The 26,320-nt window shown below is 40.2% G+C and overlaps 1 pseudogene across 1 annotated transcript in view; it reads left to right on the top strand.

Annotated features, from left to right (window-relative positions):
* LOC308396091 overlaps positions 1 to 26,320 on the top strand; it is a 32,852-nt pseudogene that overhangs the window by 782 nt on the left and 5,750 nt on the right. The window contains exons 2-7 of the transcript XR_013974789.1: positions 3,845 to 6,152; positions 12,401 to 12,487; positions 12,642 to 12,700; positions 12,848 to 13,015; positions 24,196 to 24,298; positions 25,905 to 26,144. The product of XR_013974789.1 is annotated as an uncharacterized misc_RNA (transcript). The remainder of the gene's footprint in view (positions 1 to 3,844; positions 6,153 to 12,400; positions 12,488 to 12,641; positions 12,701 to 12,847; positions 13,016 to 24,195; positions 24,299 to 25,904; positions 26,145 to 26,320) is intronic.

Here is a 26,320-nt window from a genome sequence, read left to right on the forward strand (position 1 = left end):
TGCTAACAAAATGATAAACAGAAACAAAGTGGGAAAACGGTTATTGGGGACATTCCGGTGTATAGATTTTATTCTGTGACATGTCTGTCGAGATTATCGATGGCCAAGAAAGACATTTAGGGGCTGTGTAATATGTATTTTATCGCTCATGTAGCTCATAAATAGTTGTTCCGAATGGCTAATTGTAATAATATTACTGTTAACAATATCGCTCGCCATGTTATCCTCAAGCAAGCACCCATTCCTGTTGTTTGTAGTGTTTTTTTTAACCAACGTTTTAGTATAATATAATAACATGTAGCCCTACCAGTATATCAGTGCTCAGACATGAGCCTGCCACAGATGTGCCATCGTCATGTGTGTATATGTTGTATGATAGGCAACAAAATGAATATTACAGAACATAAAGCAGAAAAAGTTGTGTGGGTGGTGTTCTTATCTTAAGTCAAATTCATTAATAGACAAACAGTAACCTTATCGTGTACTCTTCCCCTCACGACCCCACAGGAGTATCTCGCCATAGCGAGATATTTATATTATTTATTAGTGATGGTCATCAGGGAAAGACAAATGCTTTACATGCTTTTAACATTGTAGACCCACCACTTTTCATGCACCAGAGTTTGAATTGGAATAGTCCTCCAGAAATAATGACACTATTTTCTGGAGAATTGATTGGTCAGGAGGAGGTGATCTCTGATCTTGCTCTGGAACTGGTTAGGTCTGCAGTATAAGTTACTATAGCAATGTTCCCCTGGTAAAGAAGTGAACTGCTTTCATAGTACAGAAAACCCAGATTTAGCCCTGAAGTTACATGGATAATCTTCAGCACCTGCTTTGTAGGGGGTTCTGGTCTATGATGACTTACAGCTGAATTACAGATGTAAAACACAATTAGTTTGTTATTGAGGCCGCAGTTAAGTGTTTCTGTACTACATTTAATGAAGACATGCATGTGGTGTTTTGTAATGTTCGTTTTAGCCAATGTGAGGATAAGATAAGATAAGATAAGATAAGATAACCTTTATTAGTCCCACACGTGGGAAATTTGTTTTGTCACAGCAGGAAGTGGACAGTGCAAAAGTTATGAGGCAAAAATTAGAATACAATAAGAATAAATACAGTACACAACTGTACAGAATAGAATAAAATAAAATACTATATACAGTAGAATAAAATAAAATAAATATACAATAAGATAAAAATAGAATACAAATACAAATACTATATACAACTGAGTAAAAATACAACGATGACAGAAAGGATTATTGCACTTAGTATTATTGCATATGTATGGATGTGTGTGCTTGATCAGTTAAAGTCTTTATTATGGAGTCTGACAGCAGTGGGGAGGAAAGACCTGCGAAATCTCTCCGTCCCACACCGTATAGAACAGGAGAAAACAAATAATGCTGACCAGTACAACACCCCACCTCTTTTACCGTATTTTCACGACCATAAGGCGTACTGTGCTAAAAGGCGCAGTCTCAGTTATGTGTGCCCTTACTGTATTTAACACACACATAAGGCGCACTGGACCATAGGGCGCATACAAGTACCGTATGCGTATTTAAAAATAAAGCGGGAGCAAACCTGAATTCGGTACCTTACTCACATTTCTATTGCCGGTAATCGTCATCATCAACAACACACAAGCATACAAGTGTGCATATTTAAAAATAAAGCAGGAGCAAAACTGAGTTTGGTACTCACATTTTTATTACCAATAATCGTCATCATCAACAACACACAAGCATACAAGTGTGCGTATTTAAAAATAAAGCAGGAGCAAAACAAAGTTTGGTACTCACATTTTTATCATCAATCAAACCCATCGAAGTCCTCATCCTCTGTGTCTGAATTGAACAGCTGCGCTAAATCTCCATCAAACATGCCAGGTTCACTGTCTTCACCGTCAGAGTCACTTTCCGTGCCGTGCGGCTCCTCGGAAACGATGCCGGCTTTTGCGAAAGCTCGAACAACAGTGCCAGCAGACATGTTAGCCCAAGCATCTACAATCCATTGGCAAATTGTGGCGTAACTCGCCCGGCGCTGCCTTCCACTCTTAGTGAAACTGTGGTCTCCACCGGTCATCCATCGCTCCCAGGCCGCTCGCAGCCTTACTTTGAACGGGCAGTTCACACCGATGCCCAGCGGTTGGAGTTCCTTTGTCAGGCCTCCCGGAATGACAGCAAGCTCACAGTTCATTTGCTTCACAAGTTTTTTCACATCGGCTGTGAGATGGGCACGCATAGAGTCACAGATCAACAGCGATGGTGATGCGTGGAAAAAACCACCTGGTCTCCTTACATACACCTCCCTCAGCCACTCTTTCATCATTTCCTCATCCATCCAGCCCTTTTCATTTGCCTTAATGATGATTTCTGCTGGAAACTTCTCTTTAGGCAAAGTCTTTCGCTTAAAAATCACCATAGGCGGCAGTTTCTGTCCATTAGCATGGCAGCCAAGCACAACAGTAAAAGAAGACTTTTCATACCCCGTTGTGCGTATCGCTACCGTGCTGGTCCCCTTCTTCTCCACAGTGTGACTCACCGGGATGTCAAAAGTGAGCGGGACCTCGTCCATGTTTGTGATGTGGCTGGGCTGGATGTTTTTGTCGCCGATGTGTTTGCTGCAGTAGGAGCGGAAGATGGCCAGCTTTTCCTTATACCGGTAATCCGCTGGAAGTTGCTGCGCTACCGTAGTCCTGGTCCGGATGGAAAAATGGCACCGTTTCATAAAACGAAAGCACCAAGACGGACCTCCTTGGAAATGTTCAATGTTCATCTCTTCAGCTAGTGAAACTGCTTTTAGCCGAATGGTGACCGTCGAAACGCTTCTCCCGCTCGCTCTTTGCTCGATGATCCACCGCTCGAGTCTTTCCTCCAACTCGGGCCACCTCGCCTTATGTCCGCGGAAACTCAGCTGCGTTTTCTTGACCTGCCGGAGCTTGTTTTCCAGCTTCCTCCATTTGCGAACCATCGATTCGTTAATCTTAAATTCTCTCGCCGCTGCTCGATTTCCATGTTCCTCCGCGTAGCTGATGGCCTTCAGTTTAAACTGTGCTTCGTAAGCATGTCTCTTTGCCATTTTCAGGGTTGTTAAAACAACGATGTCCTGCATAATGCACATACCTGTTCTTTTATACAGGTATGTGCGATTGTCCCGGTATATACGATCAATGCCCACACTTCACCCTTTAACGTTCTCATGGTGTTCTCTACTACGTCCTCCTTACAACGCTATAGGGCGCGCCGCACTTTTTGAAGAAAATCTAAGACTTTTAAGTGCGCCTTATGGTCGTGAAAATATGGTATCTCTAAAACATGTAAATGAATGACAATATTGTGAAAAAGTGAAGATTAGGGACATCGTAAGTGGCTAACAATTGTATGTTGAAAAAACTTTTTTCAGTGCAGCCATTTTTACCCCAACACCGCAGGTAAACACAGATGTTACTGATCACATCGATTAAGGCTTTGGCCTGACTAGAACAGAAGCTTCATTAGTGGCATTGCTAACACCTGTGGCTGCTGAAAAAAGGTGTTTACAATATGTGTGAAGATATATTTGTAACTTTAATGTTTTCAATGTTGAACCTGACAGAAACCAAGTGAAGTCGCACAGTGTCAGAAAATGTTATCAATGTATAATGTAAAGTGAGCCACTCAATAACATCTGTATAAGTCACAGTGTAATCAAGTGCATAAAAGTTACATTCTTGTCCTCTAACAGTGTTTATTATAAAGTCAAACTAGTAAAGTTTAGAGCTCCATGAATGCCTTTTTTGGGTAAATGTATTTAACTATTTTTCATTTTCAACGTGTTTTTGTTATCATGTCAGATCATGTCAGCAGTCAAGCTCGCCCTGCAACTGAGCCAAAAAAATGGCAGAAAAAGGTCCTCCGAAACAAAATCTGCAGAGGTGTCACCCGACTCCAAGTGCCCCATCTGCTTGGACACATTCAGCAACATTTCCCGCCTTGACCGCTGCTTGCACAGGTTCTGCTTCCGCTGCATTCTCGAGTGGTCCAAGAACAAAGCAGAGTGTCCGCTGTGTAAACAGCAGTTTAATTCAATTTATCACAGTATAAAATCAGAGCAAGACTTCAAGACTTATGACCTGCAGCCAGTGGACAATGGCTCTTTTGGTTATTTTCAGGGAGTGCGGTTTAGATACCGCACAACTCTCACCGCAGCCCATCGACAGTTGAGAGGAAGGATGTCTCTGGCTCCTGACATTGGTATAATATCTGAAGGCCCAACAAATTCTTCCCAACAGCGGCCAGACCGTTACATGCGGCGCATGATGATGAGGCTGGCAACCCAGAGGAGAGCTGCAAGGGAAGGCAGGGCGGTGGCCAGTGTCCGAGAGCAAGAAATTATCAACTTTAGACGGGAGCTGTACCGACGGGGGGTGAGGGTTCGAAATGTTCAGGATGGTGGCCGCTCCCGAGACACCTCAGCGGAGTTTTACAGAAGAAATCCAGCCTGCCTTCACAGACTGATCCCCTGGTTGAAAAGAGAGCTGAATGTGCTATATGGAACCCATGGCTCTTTGGGCAACATGGTTCAACATATCATCATGTCACACATTACACGATATAACATGGAAGACGGAGCTATTCAGGAAGAGCTCAGGCACTACCTCCACAGTCACGCAGAGCATTTTATGCACGAGTTCATCAGCTTCGCAAAGTCCCCCTTCAACATGGAGGCATATGATCAGCACGCTGTCTACGACTGTCCGGCGCCTTCCTCAAATGAAGACAGCAGCTCCAACTCATCAATAATCGCTATCTCAGAGGATGAAGACAACTCTACAGGGTTGAACAACCCAGATGACTCCACATCTGCTTTGAGCCTCTCGTTGTGGGATGATGAGACACCTGGGCCGTCGTATTCTACGACAGCAGAGCAGGGCAGGACAGAGCATCTGTCAGTCTTGGACTCAGACTCTGACAGTAGTTTGGAAGAAGAGACGCAAGAGTTTGCGTCACCACAGCAAATGAGTCCTCATAACCAAACAGACCTGACTCAGGGCAAACGCAATAATGAAGACTGTGTATCCTCTGACAGTGATGACTGTGTCATTGTGGGTTTTGTTAAACCAACAGCAGATCGGACTCCTCAGGTGGTTCAGCTTTCCTCTGACTCTGAGTGGTCTGCTGACGATACTCAAGAAGTGCCTCTTCAGCCTCAACACATTCGATTCACCAGTAGCAGTCCTGCAACTCTACATAGCAGTGATCGTAGTGGGGCTGGACTATCAGAAAATGTAGACACAGATGATCGTCACCACTCAAGTTCAAAAGAAAGATCAAGCAAGACGTATAAGAAGTCAGACAGAAAAGGTCAGGGTAGAAGATTTGACAGCAAAGAGAGATCTAAGGAGAGGCACAAATCAAAGGACAGACACTATAGGAGGAGGAGGTCAAGAAGTAAAGAGCGGAGGCACTCTAGCAGAAGCCCGGTGATCTCCCACAGCAGTGTGAGCACTTATTCCACTGAAAAAAGTTATTCTTATTCAAATGGCAGAGACTACTCCAGGTGTGACAGATATAAAAGGGACAGTGATTACACCTACCAGTCATATAGCCATTACAGCCAAGAGAGAAACGATAGCGGGCTCCATTACACACAAAGGCACTCGTACTATTACAGCAGCCGCAGATGCTCAGGTTTCCGCTCTCGCTCCAGTAGCCGCGACAAGGATTTACGGAGACGGTACAGGAGGCGCTCTCGATCCAGGACTTATTCCAGCAGCCGCTCCCCTTCTGCCAGAAGGAAATCTCATTATGACAAGCCTGGTGGGAAGAGGAAGTACAAAAAAAGACATTTAGAGGACCCCTCCAGTACCACAGCGTTTAACTCCCATGCAGATGGTGACTCCTCTGCATTAAGAAAACACAAGAAAAAAAGCAAAGAGAAGCACCGTAAAAAATCCAAAGAGAAGTCTAGAAAGACCAGCAGGAGTCTCAGTGTGGAGCTCCTCAATGAGGAAAAGGCACATGAGCGGGGCAGGCGTCACCATAAGAAAAAGAAGAAACACAAGAAGAAAAGCAAAAGGCACAAGAGCAGCGAACGCACAGAGAAGCGTTCACCCACTATCATTACCATTGATAGTGACAGCGATTCATTTGCTAATGACAGTATCACTCAGGCCACTAATGCTAATAATGATAAGCCCGCAGACGATAGGACAGATGACACAGTAGACACTACCCCTGCAGATACACTGTTGTAATCCTATATCAGATTTTTACCCTCAGCTGCTGCCACCATTTTTTTTTAAAATCACAACAGTGTTCAGTAGGGTGAAAGCACATATCACATGTTTGCTATAGTGATATTACATTGGACACTGACAAACTGATGGTATGATGTATGCACAATGAGAAAGATGACCTTTTTAGACCTCCATGGCCTGATTTAAAACAATGCTTTTATATCTGTTATGTGCTACTATGTGTAAGACAAATGGAATAATATTGGAAGTGTCATCTTTTTGTTGTTGTTGTTGTTGTTGGTTTTTTGTTTTTTAAGAGTCAGTTCTTACTCTGTATTATGTGCTGAGGGTCTCTCAGGGTTAATGCTGATTACAATTTGTGCTGCCATCAGTCGGCTATAATCTGGAGACAAAAGAATATAATGTTTTGATTTCAAAATAACTTCATTTGTATTGAATTTTATTTCTAAATAAATTGTAAAGATTCATTGTGTGTCAGAGAAAAAGAGCATAATTACCAGTCACAGTATTTCCCCCCTTTTTTTACTGTATTACGTTACAGCTTCAAACTCAAGCAAACAGTATAAAACAGGGCAGATCCAAGATGTGAATGGAGAATGTACGTAAAAGTACATTCAATTTATAGAAAAAAAAAATTGGTGGTGAAATGTTTGTAATGAATCTGAAAACATGCAGTAAACCACAGAAAATGATAACAATTAAAACCTTTATGAAGGTACTTAAGGTATGTGTTATTTTAAAGGGTTGTAAAATAATAATGCAAAACAGAAATAAAGTATTCAAACACAAAATCCCCATATTACATCTCAAGCTTCAAATGGAGTGGACTACAATATTCTGGTGAACTGAATTGTCCTACTATGTAATAGATGAGATCTCTGTTTGTCTGCAAACTCCTCCCACACAATCAGGAGTTCAACAATGAGAGCTGGCACACAGGTACATCATTGTTCCCCTGAAGTTTCTTGTGTTTCTTTATCAGATGCTATGGCATCACTATATTGCCATATGTAGTAACACTGTAACACTTCATAAAACCATTTGATTTTGTGATAACATCTCATTTAGTTAATATTGAATATATTTGTTGATGACACTTTAGTTTATGCAGTCAAGCTTACTTTACATAGTGACTATACCGTCTAATGTTGGATAAATACCATTCTAAAATCACAGTTTATCCAGGACACTATTTTATGCATTTCTGTCAGGTGCTTGTTATTCATGTTTATTTGTATTTTTAGTTGTGTGAAAAGGAAAATTTCACAGGACTCTCCCGTCATGGGAAATATTAAGCATACCTAATGAGTAATGTTTCTGTGTGACTTCATCATTTTGGCCCACACTTTGTTCTTTGAGGTTTGCATGCATTCATTTATACACTGGTGTCTTAGTGGTCTGCCACAGCGTTTCAGTCAGGTTGAGGTCTGGAATTTGCACACCTTGATTCTTTTCTTTTTCAGCCATTCTGTTGTAGATTTGCTGCTGTTCTCACTGGCTTGCTTCACAACAAAATTTCATCCAGGCTTTAAATGTTGGACAGATGGGGTCACATTTGACTTGAGAATACTTTGGTAAACACAGGAGTTCATGGTCAACTCAATGACTACAAGGCGCCCAGGTCCTGTGGCTGCAGAACAAGCCCAAATCATTACCCCCTACATCACCCCACTGACACTTGGTATGAGGTGTTTGTGCTCATATGCCATGTTTGATTTCACGACACAGGTCACTGTACATTATTATGGTCAGACATCTCCCCTTTGGTCTCATCTGTCCAAAAAACGTTTCAGAAGTTGTGTTTTTTAAAGTTGCAAACCTAAACTATGCTAAAATGTTTGGTTTAGAGAGAATAAGCTTTTTCCTGGTAACCCTTCCAAACAAACCATACTTGTTCATCCCTTTTCCAATTTTACTCTTGATGAACTTTAACTTTTAACATGGCAGTTAAGTGTGTAGTGTAGTCCCTGTAAAAAAGTAGATGATTTTTTAACCTCATAGGACCTGGCGTCCACATATGTGGACATCACATTTTGGGTTATTTAGACCAAAATACTCAATTTTGCTCTACAAGGCCCTGATATTCACTTACAAGGACATTATACTGCTACTGTTCTATCGAAAATTTAAACGAATATCCTCATATATGGCTCTCATTTTTCTTAGAAAAAAAAAATCAGGTAATTCTTTGTTTTTACATTCACCAGGTCTCAGTATGCCCAAATATCAAAGAGAAATTAAAAATGCATGCCATGGAAGGTCTTAGGAAGTTAAAATAATCTCTCCGAGCACTGCATGTTCTGAGCTTGGGTGTAGCCTTTGACGTTCACTCCTATGAAGACTGGGACTTTTTTAACATACGCCTGAATGGTCCAGACCAGCAAACTACCAAAAACAGAGGCGCTCATATTTGCTGACGAGTGCCTACTTGTTAATCAACTGCGTTTGATTAGCAATACCTGGCTGCTACTTACTCTCTTAATTCGTATGGAAACAGTAAGGGTGTGCTTAGTTTTTCACAGGACGGCAACTGTTGGTAAACCATAAGATATGTAAATATGAAAGTTAAGCGAGGAAATAATATTTTACTAAATGGTTGTATACTCAGTGAACAAAATCTTGCATACCAACTTTTCATTATATACCTGACTTGTTTCTTTAATGTTGCACTGGACGTTTGACGTGGTCATATATAGATGTAAATTGTTTTGCTGAATACAATCATACGATTACTTCATTACTTGTTTTCTTTTTAATTGTGCATTTAAATATATAAACATCATGACCAGAACAAACATTACTATAACAGGGATGTTTTATACATAAAAATAATCAAACGTTGCTTTGCTTTTATTTTGGAAAAAAAAAAAACAAACAAACAGGAAGAGGAATTTGATGTCCCGCTTCCTTTCGGATGTATAAAAGCCGGAATTTGTCTAGCTCTACTGTTAACAGCAAGAAAACTGTCGTTATGGCATCCGCTGTACCTATTAAGGTATTAACATTTACTTTAATATCGTTTTAGTGATTGAATGCTGTGTGTTTGTCTTTGACAGAGGAGAAACATCCATGAAAAATGTAACTTAAAGGCTGCTGGGGCGCCGTTAGGTATGCCAGGAGAAGCCCTTAACCGTTAGCACAGTGTTAGCAAAGCTTTACAAGTCTGTAAAGTACGCTCCCTGCCTTAATAATACAAGCTAAAATTCAGGTGCTAACGTACTGATTTCTGTTAAGGTGTCGTACTGTTAAAAGAAGCTAAAGAGTGATTATGTCAGGTACAGCTGGTATGGCACGTGGCCAGAGTAAGTGCACGCGGCTGCTGTACTGTTACAGCTGTCAGCAGGGTATCAAAAAATGTGTAAAACTGTGCAGGTCATAAAAGCTCAGTACAAGAAGCATGTTAAAACGTTGCATAACTACACTTCTTATCAGAAAGATGAAGTGGGGAATGAAATTGATTGCTGTGTTTGTGCAAGCAGCTTTTCAACTGCTCATTAACACAAATGTGTAATTAGCAATCAAATGGAAGCAAGTCCATGCAGATGGATGTTCAAGATGACCTGCTGAGCACCAGAATATGGAAGATTTGGGGGGGGGGGATTTCAGTGACTTTGAACGTGACATTGTGTTAGTGCCACACAGGCTGGTCTACTGGGATTTTCCTCCACAGTTTACAGAGAGTTGTCTGAGAAAGAGAAATTATCCAGTGAGCAGCATTTCTCTGGGAAAAGGTGCCTTGTTAATGCTACAGGTCAGAGGAAAAAGACCAATCTACTTCGAGGTGATGGGAACAAGCTCACCAAAATGAACCATAGAGAACTGGAGAACCGTTGCCTGGTCTGCGTATTGATTTTTGCTCCAGCATTCAGATGATAGGATAGAATGTGGTGTAAACAACAAAAGCATGGATTCAGGTGCTGCTGGTGGTGTAATGTGATGGATATTTTCTTGGCACACTTTGGCCCGCTTAGTACTTAACTGAGCATCGTTTAAACACCACAATCTACATGAGTATCCGTAGTTTTCAAGTGAAATCGGAGGTACTGGGACACACCCATCAACATGCCTGTAGCTGTTCATACTTTGAAACCACAGATCCTGGCAGCAGTGTAAGGTGATCAATTCTCTACAAGTTGCAAGTAGATGTCACTGAACTGGAGCTTTGGGAGAGGCATTGCCACTTTCAACGATTTAACTAGAGCTGCTGAGGCACAATATGGAGTTTCTCTTCATATCTTTGTTTTTCATCCATGGATAGATGATCCAAGCAGAAACAGGTGTTCCCCCCCTCCTTGTCTTGCGGTACATCTAACTGTCCGCTATTGGTTGTCACGACAAGGTATGTTTTGCCCTGTAGGGTAGTGAGTCACATACTTGGTTCATGGCGCAGCTGTGGGGCAGATAGACACACCTGAGCTCAATCAGCTCATCACGCCTCCCTATTAAACGCGCTGGGACCTGAAGAGTTGGTTGTTGTTGTGTGTAGGACGCAGCTGGAAAGCTGCGGGCGTGTTTTAAGGAAAATGACAACCGGAATAAACATGTATTTAAGAGCGAATATGTGGTCAGGTCTGTCCTTACTGCCACAATGACTTAAAACTATGGAATGTTAATGACCATGTCTATCCCTTTATGACCAGAGAGCAGCCACCAAATATGCAACAATAGTATTTATGCTGCAGGAGTTGCTGCACTAGCTATGACAGTGTACTGGTGTGTGCTAAGCAGTTGTGAAGTATATTCAGTTCTTGGTTGAAACTGATAGAGGGATGTTGTGTCAACCCTATGATTGTTTTGGACTATGTAGTTAGTAGGGGTGCAACGATACACGGTTCGGTTCAATACTTTGGTGTCACGGTTCGATATTTTTTTCGATACAAAAAAGGTTAATGCCTTTTTGATTTGTCATTTATTAAAATTATAAATATATATTTTAACTCAAAAGTACAGTTCACTACACTATACGCTTCTTCTGGGCTATATTCTCAGCAGCATATTAAACATATCAGGTCCCCATAAGGAGAATCATGTGCTAACGGCTGTCTAAATAACTCAGGTAAAGTTTGTAGCATGCCTGCTTGTTGTTTTTGTCTGCTTCCACTTGTCTTTGCACTAGGATGATGTCGGAGTAAATGTGCAGTCATATTCGTTGTGTTCCCACTAGTGCTGTCAGAGTTAATCTCGTCAAAATGACGTTAACGCCACAACACGGCTCGTTCTCCGTTAACGAGCTACCGCGGATCGCCCTGTGTGTCAGGCTGGACGACGTCAACGCGTTAACGAGCAAACTGCGCTAACGCACTAGTTCCCACCAATGTAATTGAGCATTGCGTGGCACATCGACATACTGTTTTACTTTTGTCCATGACGCGCTTACCTTCAGGGTCATACGTCACATGAAAACCAAAATAGTTCCAAACGCCAGATCTGAATGAGGGTGGGGGAGGTTCAACTTGCCATGTTCCAACAAGAGCTTAACTTCTGTCTTGCTCGCTTGCCCTGCGCTCGGTGAATCTGCGTTCGACTACTCCGCCTAGGCTGCACTGTCGAGCACAGATCCACTGAGCGCTCAACACAGACAGCATCGTCAGAAGGAAAGTTGATAAAATAAATTAAAAATGTTGTATTGTTCGATACATATGCATATCGAACCGAAAGCACTGTATCGAACGGTTCAATATCGATACGAGTATTGTTGCACCCCTAGTAGTTAGTGACATTCTTAAAATATTTCACTTATTTACATTTAAACATTTTCTAGACAAAAATTATAAATGAGCCACGAAATAAGCTGTTGGATGGAGTTTTTCTCCTATTAAAATATAGTGAAAGGTTAAGTATAAATTAAATCATTTAATAAATGGCAAATTTGGCACTATTGTTGGCGGCTCCTTTCTTTCGTTTTTTTGTTCTTTTTCTTTTTTTTTTTTTTTTTTTTTTTTCTCTGCATCAATTCTGTGGTCTTCCTTTCAACATCCTTTGTCCAATATATCTTCTGTACTTCCATTCTTCACATGTATGATAGTAAATATGTAATTAGCTGCTTTGAGGTTTTGTTTTGTTTTTTTATTTTGAAACGTCTTTTAAGAAACGTGTTTCAAGAGATTCATTCTATAGACTGAAGTTATGAACTGTTCTCATATCTTTCAGATTGGAATAATCGGGGGTTCAGGTCTTGATGATCCAGATATCTTGGAGGGAAGAACTGAGCGCTATGTTGAAACACCATATGGGAAGGTTAGTTGTATCTTTTGAAGTCGTGCTCCAGGTGAAGTAGTATAAATATTAGACTCTATTTGGGTTATGCCCTGTCTTACTTGTGAAATATTGTACTGCCTTGACAATGAAGTTTGTGTGTATATATAAATTATCCTGGTCCTCCTTTAAACAGCCATCAGATGCCCTGATATTGGGGAAAATAAAAAATGTGGACTGTGTCCTCCTAGCAAGGTAATGTAATTGTGAAAATTTCCTCTCCTTTTTCTCCATCTAGTGGACAACTGTATTATTTGCACATACTAGTTATTTCATGTGTGTGTGGATAGATTTTTTTTTTTTAAATTACACGTATTAAATGTTGAATTGTGCTATTCATAGGCACGGGAGACAACACACCATAATGCCATCCAATGTCAACTATCGAGCCAACATTTGGGCCCTGAGAGAAGAAGGCTGTACACATCTGCTGGTTACCACTGCCTGTGGCTCCCTCCGGGAGGAGATCCAGCCAGGAGATATTGTCATCATAGATCAGTTCATTGACAGGTTAGTTCTGCGAGTCCATTAGTAGGTTAAGATTCAGACATACGTTTTCTGACACATCATGAAACTAGGTTATCTTTCAGGAAAAGTAGAGCATTAAGTGTAGGCGGTGTCCCGTTTTTGTAGGTGGAGTAAAAACCTGGTGATAATTCCTATGAACACTTCCTGTATAGAGTGTGGAGCTGATCAACAGTTCAGTACAGGGATGGCAAAAAAAGAATAGGGAAAATTGTTTTGATATTTTTTTTATTTTCTTAGATAAACAAAGACCTCTACTATTCAAATATGAAAAAGGAGCTCTGCACCACACTCAGGACTTTCAATCAAACATGTAGATTAAACTCTTAACCCAACACTTTCATTCTTGCATGGCTAGGTGTATCTACGAAAACTCTCAGATGAGTTTGAATCCTTGTGACCTCAAGCTCCAGGTCAGATGTGAAGTTTCTGAAAATCTTGTGAATGCGATAACTCAAGGAAGTCTAAAAGATTAATATGGTGTGACAGCGCATTCATAGTTTCTGTGTACTGATTGAACTAAACTAGCAGAACAGATTTGTCTTTTGAGTATATAGACAGACCAGTTTTTGCTAAATGTTTATTTTTGTTCCTATATCTAGACTGACTCTGTCAGAAGTCATTATTAGTGGTTATCCTGTGAGTCTGTTGTGCATCCTCCCACATATCGCAGGGATTACTGCTACTGGTAATCCCTGTGATTGGGTTTTCTAATTATGAAATTAACTTCATGCTTGCAGAATTCTGTTGCGGAATACCATGTTTACATTGTATTCACATTAACACATTGGCCAGGTTACTGGATAAGCCTAGTTAAATGTTAGTCTAGTCTGCCACAAGTCTTACAATCGTCTTCATTATAACGTTCACATTAGAGCAGGGGTGTCAAACTCAAATACACAGTGGGCCAAAATTCAAAATGGAACAAGGTTGCGGGCTAACGTTAATATTTATTGAAAAAAAAAATCTTCCTCCAGATATAAGAATGAATCTTTTCTTATAGACTCAAACAAGTTTAGCTGAAAAACTGAATATGGAACAGCAAAGCTTAATACTAAACAATATATATATATATTAGCTGTATAATACCAGTAGGCCAGCTCTAATAGTAATTTGGTATGGCTTCGTGGGCCAAATGTAATGAGGCTGCGGGCCAAATTTGGCCTGCGGGCCAGAGTTTGACACCAATGCATTAGAGCATGGTGAGAGTGGTGTTTGAATTTGTTTTTCTTCAATTTAGAGCTTGCAGTTAGGAGGGAGAGGGAGAGATAAGTGGGTTTTTTTTATTTTTTATTATTTTTTATTTTTTTTTTATTTTTTTAAAACAAAATTAAGTGCATAACATGCTATATTTCAACCACATCCACAGTATCCCATTCAGGGTTCTCAAGCCTGTGGCTCTGTAGCAACTATTGAGGTTTTTGCCTGTTGCTTTGGCAAAAACTTGATGGAGATGGAAATGAACAATTGTTATATTTAAATATTTTTATTTCTATGTATCACTGCTGTAATTGACTCATGCTTGCTATGGCTTCCAAATTCAAAAATAGGTCACTGAGGAAACTAATGAATTTACAAGTGCTCGTGCTGATGCCTTTTAAAACTGGTCTTTTTCAAAATCTTATGTATTTATTTACACTTTTTTTTTAAAAGCAATTGGACCACTTTGTTTGTTTTTTTTATTAAAGTAGACTATTTCAAATTTGATTTATTTGCACACATAAATAGGCATCATGGTGGTAATTGGCCTAACCCTAAAAATATTTTTCTTCTGCCTCACAACACCGTTTTATAATTTATAAAAACTAAGAAAAAATAGAAAAAATAGTTCTGTAATTACATTGATGCTACAAAAACATTGGATCACTGTAATGAAAATGCAACTACAGCAAGCATGTTGGAAAGATTTTAATTATTTATTAATAACCTATACTTATGAGTATACAGGCTTCTAAGGTACACATGTTTTGCAGATCCATGCTGAGGGTTGTTTTACTATCAAAAGAGTGATTTTTGACAAAATTTTAAAACTTCTGACCTATAGACAGTTGATTACATTAAAATAAATAAAGAGTTCATATTTGTTTAACCATGACTAACGACATATTAATGAAGTTTGCTGTTTTGGCTTGGTCTGTAGTCTCCACACTAAGCTGTGGCCACCTACGGCACAATGTTCCAATTTTCCAATAGAAAGCATTAAAGTCTACCACAGGAAGCTGTCCTCGTAGTGCTGCAGACCACAGTGACAAGCACCTGGGGAGCCTCTCAAATGGACTGTTTGACTGTCCCCATCACTGCCTAAACAAAACTAATAACTGTCATTAAAGACATTTCCTGTTTGAGTTCACCGGCGTTCATGATAAGCACAAATGTGCATTCTTATAGTATCAGATATTTCAGGCACCAGTCTCATTTATGCATATGACAACCCAGCTTTATCTGTTCATGAAGCCAGGTGACACCCACCATTTAAAGAGATGTGAAGCCCTGGATGACCTCTAATTTCCTAAATCTAAATCCAGGTAAAACTCAGGTAATTGTACTCGGCCCTATTACTATTATTACTCAGGATTATCCTGTTGTCCTAAAAACTCTCTGTAAAGCCTTCAGTTGATCAAGAATGCCACAGAATAAGTATTGACAGGGACTAGAAAGGGAGACCATATTTCTCCCATATTGCTTTTCTTTATTGGCATCCTGTTAAATCCAGAATCAAATAATAGTAGGATAATGGTAATGTTGTGGGTGCAGTGTTCCTTGACCTAAAAAAGGCTTTTGACACTGTCAGCCATGACATACTTCTTTTCAAAGCAAGCAGTTGATTGGTTTGAGTCCTATCTTCACAAAAGAGAGCAGTGTGTGAGGGTTGATAAAGATAAGTCGTCCATGTTGGAAAACAGAATGGGTATTCCCCAAGGATGTGTTCTTGGCCCATTGCTATTTAGTTTGTTTATAAATGATTTGCCTGCCAGTTGTCCAAAAGCTAACTGCCAACTTGATGCAGTTATACACGTACCAGCTAAGTCACCTGGCGAGGCAGCAGACACCTTAATGGTACATCTAAATGATGTCCAAAAATGGCTGGAACAAAATCATCTTGTATTGAATTAAAAACAAAAAACTGTTTGTTCTATTAGGAAACGAAGTTCATCTAATGATTTTAAAATCAAGTTGGGGAACCAAGAAATAAAGGAAGTCAAAGATTTTAAGTTTTTAGGAATAATTTTAGATTCACATCTTAAATTTGACATGTAAAGAAGATTTCTAAGACGGTCAAGGCTAATCTGAATTGTTTTAAGTTAATTCGGCACTATACCCACTTAGCAGCTCAGTTATTTATGCATTCCATGACATTCTCTCATTTGTCATATTGTATGACAGTTTGGACCCAAGCAGCACCATCTACAATTCAGTCTGTGGTATCCTTATATAACCAGTCTTTAAAAATAATGGATAAAAAAATCTGTTCGGTGGCATCACTGTCACATTTTAAAGAAATATAATCTACTTAGTTTTAAGAGTTTTAATCATTTGTTTTCTTAAATTAGTTTTTAAATGTATAAATACGATGGCCCCAGAGTGTCTCAATAGATGCATCCAGAGACAAGATGGTAATTGTATTACTAGGAGCAAGGTGAACGGCAACTGCAAGATATTATATTGCAGATCGACATTCGGTCAGTCAGCTTTTTCCATAAAGGCTTGCCATCTGTGGAACACACTTCCAACCGAAATCAAATTGATTACAGACATCAGATCCTTTACATTGAAGGTTAAAGTTTGGTTAAAGGGAAATCAGAGATGTAGTCATTTTAACTAATGATTTTAATTTTATTTTAAATTATTGTCTATTAATTGTAATTGTATTTATGATGTAATTTGGTTTTATAAAAATGTATGTTTTATTGCTAAATGTACCTATTTTGATTGTAAGCCCAACAAGGGACAATTGTTGAAAATTAGCAATAGCTATAAACCTATGGGCGTTAGTTCAAGTACAAAACTGATGTATGTTAAACTGCACTGTCCCTTTTTAAATAACAAAATAAACAAACACATTTGAAGTCCTATTCCAAACAAACAAGCTCTTGAATAATCAGGTAGTACTGTTTTACCCCAGCAGAGCGCTTTGCTCTCAGACTGCAGGTTTACTTGTGGTTTCAAGAGTTTCTAAAAGTAGAATGGGAGGCAGAGCTTAAAATCAAAACCAAATCAAAATTTATTTCTATAGCACATAATAATACAACAAAGTTGACCAAAGTGCTTCACAGTCGGTCAGAGCAATAGCATAAGACAGAATAAAAAGAAACAGTTAAAAGGAGGGCAGGAAACGACACGGATTAAAAAAAAAACAAAAAACCAAAAACATAACTAGCCACGAAATAACATACTAGTTTGAATCAAAAGCCAGGCTAAAATAAGTTTTAAGACGCAATCTAAAAGACTGGATGGACTCAGAGGAACGAATATAAGGAGGGAGGTTATTCCAGAGTCTGGGAGCTACGACAGCAAAGACCTCGGTTGCGTCAGGAGCATTTAATTGGAAGATCCAAGTGCCTTATTAGGGATATACAAATGGAGGCATTCGCATAGATAACTGGAAGCCAAATTGTTTAAAATTTTAAAGGTAAGCAAGACAATTTTGAAATTGATACAATATTCTACAGGGAGCCAATGTATGTTGGCTAAAACTGGTGTGATGTGGGCATAATTTCTAGTACCAGTTAGGAGAGGTGCAGCTGCGTTTTAAACTGGAGCCGGTGAATAGAGGAAGATGGGAGGCCCGAGTAGAGGGAATTACAGTAGTCTAACTTGAAAGTGATAAGAGCGTGAATAAACTTTTTTTCCTACGAAGGGAGGTATGGCTTTGTCTTAAATATCTGACGCAGCTGGTAGAAACAGGGTTGTGTTTTTTTTTTTTTTTTTTTTTTTTGTTTTGTTTTTTTTTAATTTATTTTTTCCCAACGACAGAGGAGATCTGTTTCTCGGGTTTGAAAGAGCTGTCCAGGAAAACACAAAGGTTTCTAACAGTGGGCGAGAGATGGCTACCAAGGGGACCTAACGCATCAGTCAGTTGTTCCAGCAGGGTGTGACTATCAAACACTACAACTTCTGTCTTATCCTCCTTCTGGCCTCTCTTCTGGGGAACCAGCTCCTAGTTTGGATTCAGGACATAAACTTCCTCTCTACCTTTTAAGATTAGCCCTAAAACCTTTGTGTTTTTTTTCTTCTTTTTTTTTTTCTTTTTGATAAAGAATATAGTTAGGGCTGGATTAGGTGATTAGGCATTAAGCCCACACCTGCTCTAAGTTCAGACCCACAATGAACGAAAACATTCTGTGCATATCAGAGATGCAAACTTTATGACGTGTGTGTGTGTGTGTGTGTGTGTGTGTGTGTGTGTGTGTGTGTGTGTGTGTGTGTGTGTGTGTGTGTGTGTGTGTGTGTGTGTGTGTGTGTGTGTGTGTGTGTGTGTGTGTGTGTGTGTGTGTGTGTGTGTGTGTGTGTGTGTGTGTGTGTGTGTGTGTGTGTGTGTGTGTGTGTGTGTGTGTGTGTGTGTGTGTGTGTGTGTGTGTGTGTGTGTGTGTGGTTCAGGAGGAAAGCAGTGTTGTAGAGTGACTCGGTAGGGATAGTGCCAAAGCTTTCTTCTTCATAAATGAGAGATGCAGGGTTTAAACTGACCGGGAAGCGCATCTAGTACATGTGGAGTGGGTGCAAAAAAATTGCCGGAGTGCAACAGCAAGTACAACACAAATTTTGGGCAATTTGCTCCAGCTAGCGGTTAGCACAGCAGATGCCGCATCCTGCCGTGTGAATGGGCCTTTGCTCCAAAAGTGAATCAGTCCCCCATAGACTCAATGTTAACTGTAACTCAAGTTTAGAACAAAAAATAAGCTGATTTCCATCTGCTTCCAACTTTGTCAATGAGATGGAGAATATATAAATGGGTTTTTGTGATAGTTCTTCAGTTAATTCATCCTTAGTTAACAAAGCGTGTGGGAGGTGGAGGAAGAGAACCTCATTGTGCTCTAGTTGCATGATTCATAAAATTGGCAGTGAGCAAATAAAAAGCAGTCTCCATTTTCATCTGGTGGAGCTACAGGTATGAAATAATTGATGTGATGATGGCACTAGAATTTAGATGGAATCATATATCATAGAGAGATCTCTCTATCTATAGACAGACTGAAAGGAACGTTTAGTATCCGTGCAACAATTACCGGTAGTAACAGGACAAGTGACTGAACACTGATCGTTGGCTTTTTAAAGACAGACTGGTATGTGCAGTAAATATTCATGGGAACAGGTTGAATTGGTTTATAACCTGTCAGTTTCCTTCTTGTCAACAGAGTCAAAGTGTGACTCAGAGTAACCTTGTTGACATAAGGATGACGCTTTTTAAGTGTCTCTGTCCGTGCACTGAAAATACTTGACTAAAAGAAATCATCTCCAAGTAATAAACTAATAAAGATCCAGTATTTTGAGGATTTTATAGATGTAAACATGCAAATAAATACACTCATATATGCACTTTGATATTTAGTGTCAAACCACTTTCTAAAACAGACTAGATATCTTATGGCAAAAAAACTGAGTCTAGTATTGTTTTATCCCTCAAAATCCACAAGAATTTGCAGCTTCATCTTTAATGCTCATTATTTTGTATTGTATGGAAAAAATCCTACTTGAGAGAGAAAACAGCCTCTGGTTAGGAAGCACTTGGTGACAGTGGGGAGGAAGGGGCAGCCATGTTCTACAGTATTTTATTTATTTTTCAGGTGAAGGGAAAGAGCAGAGGGAGAACAAGCATTGAGATACGATGATATATGACAAAACAAACCGGGGGGACGTAGATAAAAGGGTTATGGCTTGCAAGTGATCGCTGGTATTGTATGGCTGTGGTTAAAACTGTAGCACGCGACTGAGTTCTTGCTTAAACACACTTGCTGGTAAACCTTGATAATTTCTTTCTGTTTCATGGAGGGGGGAAAAAATAGCTTGTCAGCTGTTTCTGACCTCAAGGCATACACACATACTTCTGCTGTAGCGTACCAAGAGCACGACCTTGTGGGAGTGTTCTGTTAGCTGACAGCAGAGATTTTATTAAATGGCACAATATGTGCATTGAGAGGTGTAAAAAGGATTCCTTATGACTCATGAGTTGGCATGCATCTAGCTGAATTGAGGTAAGTTGTAGTCTGCCTTCCCTAATTTATGTCAGTGTGTTCTATTATGAATTTCAACATGAGTGAGTTTGCATGTGGGTTTGCCTGTTTTGTTGAAGTCGATAAACTACTAGTATCTAGAACAAACAAGATCTGTTTATCGGAAATGAGGAAGTTGCTTGTTGGGACATGCACAGACTTGTCCCACAGCATGTGACAGCATGCTGTGCTGCTGAAGGCTTTACTTCATGCCATCACCTCTGCTTATTTGTTGTGTGCAAACCACATGGTCACTATAAGAGCTTACTTTGTCAGATTCTAATCATGGCTAACACTGTGCTAAATTGTACTTTTAAAATGCATCTACGGACTGTCAGGTTCTAAGTTTAGCCTTTACAACAAATGCTTTTGCTTTTGGATGCAGCTCGTCTTATATTGATTTATGCGTGCTCAATAATCCAGGAAAAAAGTTTATGTAGTTCATGTAGATTCAGTGTTTTCAGCACAATAAGTGTTTCATCACTGATCCAAACAACTTTTTTTTTTTTTTTTTTTTTTTTTGGTTTCAACTAACTGCAGGTTTTCCCAGCCACATGAACAATTCCGTTGCATTATGGCCGACATTAGCACCATTACCTAATAATGGGCCACAAGATCGGTGCCATGACTGAAGAAATTAAAATTACTCTTTACTGCTTTATTTATTTTTTGTTCTTCTTTGGCCACTTATGAGTTTGGGTTGCAGGGTCAGTCTAAGCAATAATGTCCAGACCTGTCTCCGTCTGGCCACCTCATCCATCTCTATCCATCGGACATTTCTGAGCTAATAAACAGATGGAATCTCTTCAGTTGTTCCTGGCTGTACCCTGGAACCTCCTTCCAGTTGGAAATGCCTTAAATGCCTCATCTAGGAGGCGTCCAGGCAACATCCTAGTCAGATTCCTGAACCATCTCAACTGGTTCCTCTTGATGGGTTCGGAGCAATGTTCCCTCTAATTTTTCACGTGTCTGAGCGAACACACAAACTCCCTGAGCGGTCCCTTGGACCACTCTGAACGACATCAGACGTGTGCACTGTGGTCGCGCCGGCATCTAATCCATCCAAGTTACATGGTTTATTAAAATAATCAAATTATAGCATTTACATTTATGTTAGACTTCTTTTAATTAACTGCTTTAGCCCCCTTACAATGAAAATGTAAAAAATTCTAGTCATTCACCTGTGCAGTATGTTAACACTATTGGAAGTACAAATAACTAACTCCAATTTCGAAAACACAACTTGATTTTTTTTTTTTAAATTTATATTATAAAGCTCTGACTTGTATTATGAGTCTGTGGTCTGGGAGACAGTCCTGTAACTCTGTCTGCAAAATATAGTATATAATGACTAGGGATGGGTATCGAAACCCGGTTCTTGTTGAGAACCGGTTCCCACTGTTTCAATTCCTTGGAATTGTTTGCCATTTTTGCAAACGATTCCCTTATCGATTCCAGTTGAGGGCAACTTGCAAAGTAGATATTTCATTTAAGGGAGGAAACACTACGAATATGCAAAAGCATTTGCTCACAAAACACGCGATGACCTTAAATGAATGTCGTGTTTTTAATTCCGCTCCGGACTCGTGAATCTCAACCCAGCAGCAGCGGTAACGTTTGCACGTCCTCTCCCGTTAATGCGGCAGGTAAATAATCAACTAACGGTGCATATTATGTTAGCGCGATCTGCCTTATTACAAAACCTGCCATTACTGTGCATTTAGGTGACCATGATGAGAGAGACAGAGTCTGGCTCAGATGCTGGCAGTTCTCGCTGCAGTCTACCGGTAGCGTCTCCTTTCAGGCCAGGATAGACTAATGTCACCAAGCAGTGACTAAGTTTGTGGTAAAAGGCTGCCGCAGCAGGTGCCCCCGATTTTCAGTAAGTGAATGTGTTTAATTGTAGGCAGGGACATTACTGGATATTCTTGTGTAATTGCTACAGAATAATTTATGTTATACTTTGTTATTGCTACAGAAGAATATTTATTTTATTATTTTACATTTACAATCCAGCCTAGGCTTACAATGTTTTTTCCAGGGTCCCCAGGAAAAAAACATTGTAAGCCTAGGCTGGATTGAAGAGCCGTAGGCTGGATCTCTTAAGGTCTCACTGCTGGGTTTGTAAATGGCCTGTATTTATAATAGCGCTTTACTAGTCCCTAAGGACCCCAAAGCGCTTTACATATCCAGTCATTCACACACTGGTGATGGCAAGCTACATTGTAGCCACAGCTGCCCTGGGGCGCACTGACAGAGGCGAGGCTGCTGGACACTGGCGCCACCGGGCCCTCTGACCACCACCAGAAGGCAACGGGTGAAGTGTCTTGCCCAAGGACACAACGACCGAGACTGTCCAAGCCGGGGCTCGAACCGGCAACCTTCCGATTACAAGGCGAACTCCCAACTCTTGAGCCACGATCGCCATGTTACTCCTAAATTTCTATCTTGTTCAAAGAGAAGATATAAAACAAAGTTCTAAGCCAGCAATGTCACCAGCACGGCCCAAAGAACAATCACACCCACTTCAACTAAAACTACTCTTGCAGATGTCAACATTTCACCTTAACTGCATTTTGTTAAGGTGTTGTTTTGAAACAACATTATGGCTTATTTGACCAACATACAGGTCTCCACTATTCATTGTGTTCCTTGTCCCAAACATGTCTTTCCTTATTATTCCGTGTAACAGTTAAAACAGTCACACAGCCTTCTCTGAACAATTGATGCGTCTACTTAAATCTTGGGAAGCACTGACATTAGCTCTAGTCATGCATGTTGAAAACAAAACCAATGATCTGCAGCCGAGGCAACTCGGTCTTCCATTTCATGATTTGTTTTTTTGTTTTGTTTTTTTCCAAGTATGAGATTTCTCTTAAGGTGCAAAGCACACTGAGGCAAAGCAATGTGGAGTGTGTGCTGATACGTGAATCATCAGATTTGATGCATGGCTGGAATTCCCCTCTTTATTTTAAAAACAAGTGCTGGTGTCCCATTGACGAGCGCGTCATTTCATGCTGCATACCTTTTTGATTGGTTATTTGGTCAGTATCTTTCATTGCAAGTGTATTGCTGTATAATGCAGGACCACTGCTTGAAGCCACCATCAATGTATCATCACAATTCTTTCACTTATGTAATCTTTCACCTTTTGGATTACTAAAGTAGTCAGATGGGTCTGTTTGGTATATACCAGCAGAACCTCAGCATGATGCAGCTAATGCTTTTGAATACAGTTAAAAAGGAAATCATGTGAATGTGCACAAAGTCACTTCTGGCAAGCTGTACAAGACAAGTGCAAAGTGGCCATGAAGGCAAACAGTGGCTACTTTGGTAAATCAGTAATATGAAGTAAATTTCTTCTACATTGAAGAACATGGCTTTGTCCAAACTGCATCCACACAGAATTCCCTTTATACAAAAGAAGCTAAGAGGCTACATGGAGCACAGAAATCCTGATGTTTTCAGGTCACTTGGATAAGTGAATCAGCCTTTTGTGCAATCCTGACCTATTGCCATGAAGAACCATGGGGACACAGGCTGGCACTTTGCCTCTTGCAACAGCACTGACTCAGCGGAAGGGAAAACTTTAGGTCGGTTGTTATAGCGAAGCTTGAGACCTTCTTCCATTCTGTTGATGTTTATAGTCCTGACTGCTGTGAAACTGGTCATGCCACAAAAATTTGCAGATTTCTGAGCCAAATAGTCCTGATTATGAAATGAATGAATTCTGTACCTCATTCATGTCGACATGTTGTCTAGAATGATTTTGATGGCCATTCCCAGTATTTCTGCAGTTATTCCTCATATCTTTTCACACTTTTTCTCAACTTTAGGTCAGATAAACTCATTAAAAAGAAACAAAGTTATTAATCTTACATCTTTAAGTGTTTTTATATTTTTGTCATTGAAACAAATCTGCTTTTTTTTTTTTTTTCTGTTTTGTTTGTTTGGTAGGACAACCAAGAGGTCTCAAACACTCTACGATGGTCAGCCCACCAGTCCCCCAGGTGTCTGTCATATCCCCATGGCTGAGCCTTTCTGCAACAAAACTAGAGAGGTAAGTCTATAAATCTAAACACGTCCTACGTCAAACTTGTTATTTTGTAACTGACATGTAATTTTGCTCAGTACAGTGGTCCCTTGTTATAACACGGTTCACCTTTTGAGAGCCTCGCTGTTTTGCAGATTTTTTTTTTTTTTCTTTTTAAAATAGTGCATTGTGTTCTGAGTCCTGATCAGCTGTAGACCATTGTCAGTCAATCTCCTTCATGCCGTGTCTCCTGTACAGTACAGAATGCGTTCAGCTTGTCAAATTTACATAAATCTTCGATCGCTAGCAGTGTGTGACTGAAGTGCTGCACTGTGTGTTTTCTCCCCAACAAACACAACAATGTCGACAAAACGTTTTGCACCATCAAAAGCACCCGTGATAACACCCAAAAGGCAGAGGAAGATGCTAATCATCGCACAAAAAGTTGGACTTCTGGACATGCTAAAGGAAGGTAGAAGTTACCATATTTTCCGGACCATAAGGTACACCGGACTATAGGGCGCATTAAGCGAAACAAAACAGTCAGATAAGTCAAACTTTACTCATCTCATTGTTATTGCTTCCTCTACTTCTGTACCATTGATTCATTAATGTTGAATTCTCTGGCGGCTGCTCTATTCCCATGTTCTGGACCTGAGAATAGGGTCTGATCTTTGGTTTCATTCTATAATGCTGGACTTATTTTTCTACGAAGGTTTGAACTTTGAGTGTTTAAACAAGAGAAAATGTGAGTGTTCATGCCTGTCTGAGAAAAGTGTATAAAGTGTGTAGTGAGGGGTTTTACAGCCTTAAAATCTATAATAATTGTAAAAAAAATAAAGTTGACTACTTTGCGGATTTCACCTATCGCAGGTTATTTTTAGAACGCAACTCTCGCGATAAACGAGGGACCACTGTATACTAAATTCTCCTAAAGTGATTATTTTTATTCAGTGTAAGTATTGATAGCATAAAGTGCACATCACTGTGGGTCTTTTTGTCTGACAACGTAAAGGAGGTTTTTTGTGATGCTTTTCTAGACGTTACATGACTGAGGTGCATATGAGAGCACAAATATCCGATGCAGTCAAACTGGACATTAAATGGTCTTTAACCTGCCAGCTCTCTAGCACCAAGTCTAAGCGATGTCCTGTTGGATGGGAAAGTAATACAGGTAATTTGGTGGTGAGTTGTGTGTCCTGTCCTCTGCGGGCTCTGCTGTGGCAGCACCCTCGACTGAACCAACGTACCATTCTAACAAATATTAACCCCGCATCATTTCCAGAAATGGGAACCTCGACTAACGTGGGATATCTGCTGCTGTGTGCTGATGGAAAGGCTTTACTGTCTGATTGCTGGTTACCTACTGTTTGTTTTGTTTTCGGGCCACAGAATGCACCAGGTTGAATAAAACCATAATTGTCTTTAAGTTTCCAATATTGACATGAAAAACTTCTCCTGGTCAAGAAAAATAATGGACCTTCAGAGACAGTGTTTTCATGGGGGTAGCGTCTGTGTTTAGAATGAATGTCTGCTTATCTGCAGTAGACTGAAACGGCATACAGATAAGCAGTTGCCACCCCACCTTGGGGGTTAGTGATTTATTCCAGAATGACGGTGATATTCCCTGCAGGTTTTGGTGGAGGTGGCGCGGAGTCTGGGGGTCAAATGTCATGTGCGAGGGACCATGCTGACTATCGAGGGGCCTCGGTTTTCTTCGCGGGCAGAGAGCCTGATGTTCCGCCAGTGGGGTGCTGACGTCATCAATATGACCACCGTGCCAGAGGCGGTCCTCGCCAAGGAGGCTGGCTTGTGCTATGCCAGCATTGCCATGGCAACAGACTATGACTGTTGGAAGGAGCACGAGGAAGCAGTGAGTGGCGGGCCAGAGGTCCTAACTGTCGTTTTTATTACTTTGATGTTTCAAGCTTTTATTTGTCTTGTGAGTCAGTGGCAGTGGATGATGCCCTGTTAAAGTGGGTCAGTTAACGGTGCATCGTGCCTCTTCCCTGGCCCACTGCACAACAAACGCCAACCTAAACATTTTAA

This window comes from Rhamphochromis sp. 'chilingali' (genome assembly GCF_963969265.1).
Source record: "Rhamphochromis sp. 'chilingali' genome assembly, chromosome: 4".
In the NCBI taxonomy this organism is placed as follows: Eukaryota; Metazoa; Chordata; class Actinopteri; order Cichliformes; family Cichlidae; genus Rhamphochromis; species Rhamphochromis sp. 'chilingali'.